The sequence below is a fragment of the Penaeus chinensis genome, chromosome 6, assembly GCF_019202785.1.
Source record: "Penaeus chinensis breed Huanghai No. 1 chromosome 6, ASM1920278v2, whole genome shotgun sequence".
Classification (NCBI taxonomy): Eukaryota; Metazoa; Arthropoda; class Malacostraca; order Decapoda; family Penaeidae; genus Penaeus; species Penaeus chinensis.
Genome location: NC_061824.1, coordinates 35,571,623 through 35,574,122, shown reverse-complemented (window position 1 = coordinate 35,574,122; position 2,500 = coordinate 35,571,623). Strand labels below are relative to the sequence as shown.

At 23.8% G+C, this 2,500-nt stretch overlaps 1 protein-coding gene across 1 annotated transcript in view; it reads right to left on the bottom strand.

Moving 5' to 3' along the window:
• The window catches only part of LOC125026259, a 7,548-nt gene that overhangs the window by 785 nt on the left and 4,263 nt on the right, over window positions 1-2,500 (bottom strand). The gene's annotated exons all lie outside the window — the stretch shown is intronic.

Here is a 2,500-nt window from a genome sequence, read left to right as displayed (position 1 = left end):
GTAATTGAATATATGAGTGTAGATAAATATACAGATATGCAGAAAAGAAGACTGGCAAGACTAGGCCATAAAGATACACGCATATAGACATAGATACAAATTCATACAAAGGTAATCACATATTTTTTCCCAACTAAAGTGTACACATAAAATCAATGTCATGTAAAAAATATTACATGGAAGTAAACGTTGAAACATTTGTAAATTCACTAAAACACTGTCAATAATCTGAACATGAAACAAACACATGAAATATAAATTAATTCATTTTCATATCCTTTTAAGCAATATTTCTATTAATCATTCAAGTTCTTTTTTCATAGAAATAGATGAACCAAAAATTTAATCTATGAAAATCAAGGTCAACACACTCCCAGGCTAGAAATCATACAAGTTATACAGATCACAGATATTAGATACTCCTCTTTATATTAGAAGCTTATAATGTGAGTTGTATATATAAAAGACCTTTTTGTTTTAACTGCCTTTTCTGTACCTAAAAATCTATATTTTTACCATTTTATCAGTTTATTTATCAGTCAGCTTACATACTTTATTTATCTGTTCCTTTAGTTGCCAATTAGTTCATTCAATCATGCTTTCTTCTATCTATCTTTCCATTCATCTATGAAATTCTATTCTCCAACTTCTCTCCTTATATATGTATTATATACATAATATATATATATATATATATATATATATATATATATTATGTAGATATATATATATATATATATTATGTAGATATATATATATATATATATATATATATATATATATTATGTAGATATATATATATATATATATATATATATATATATATATTATGTAGATATATATATATATATATATATATATATATATATATATATATTATGTAGATAATATATATATATATATATATATATATATATATATCTACATAATATATATATATATATATATATATATATATATATATATATTATGTAGATATATATATATATATATATATATATATATATTTTATGTAGATATATATATATATATATATATATATATATATATATATATATCATGTATATATATATTATATATATATCATGTATTTATATATATATATATATATTATATATATATATCATATATATACATAAATATATATATACATATATATATACACATATATATGTATATATATGTTAAATCCTGGCATTTGCTCAAACAGATACATAAATATTGCCCTATCATATCCTAGCAGTGCCAGGATTTGACAGTACCTTTGTAATACCCTTGAAACATAATGGAACAACCCATTAGCAGTAAGCTGGAGTTTCCCATGACCATCGCCTGTCTGTGCCATTTGCATCTGGTCAGCTATGGGTTGCCTATTGCCATGCACTGGTGTACTGGCTTGGGAAGAGGTACAAATCTAAGAGGATTTCTAATGAAAATTCCGCAATTGTGCTTTCTTTTTTAGGATATGCTGGAACTGCTTGATCCATTGTAAATACTGATATACATTTTGTCGATTTCTTAATCAGTGATACTGAAACATTGAACGGTAACTAAAAAAAAATGTATTCAAATTATATAACTTTATAATATCTAACATGAAGGCACTTCCAATAAAATAACAAGGAATGTAATCAAAAAGCAATGAATCATTAAAAATATCTTGCAGCATACAATAATTTCACAGAAATTCATAAATTTATATGCCATAAAATTTTAGAAATCTAGGTAACTAAAGACATTATTCTGATACTGGATGGAAAATTATCTGAAGATTACAATATCTGATTACAGCCAAAATGATAATGCATAACCTGACAGTTATCAAAAGCAATGAATGATTTAAAACCACACATATGAATTCTTTATACAATAAATGACTAATAATACAAATGAAAAGAAACCAAATCTACAAGCAAGTTTAATTATAAAAAAAAATAAACTTTCTGAGCTTATTTGAAGAAAAAAATCTGTGAACAAATATTATATATATATATATATATATATATATATATATATATATATATATATATATAAATCTCTGAAAGCAATTTTTTTAAACTGCATTATCTTTGCATTAAACATGAAACAAACAAGAATTCAAACACTTAAAAAATAAACATGAGAATGTTCTGAGCTAGAAAAGAATGGGACCCTCACTCCAAAATGCTATGTATATGCTCCTGTTATATAAGAATTTCCTATGAATCTTGTACACCATTTAGAACATAAGATTATCTGCCATTCATTTACTTATGCATCCATGTAATTACAATACAAAAGACAATATAAAACTATCACACCATACACCCATTTATTATTATAAACAAACTTTTTAAAATCTACAGCTCCAAATTGAAGCACTAAGATATTTACGTTGTTGATGTGTGTATATAATGCCTGTGTTTTATGATAAAAAATTAGCCATTACTGATTTGGTCAGTTTTCTGCTCAAAAAGGACAGCAGCTTATTATTTTGATGCCCAATTAAAGCATAAAACAG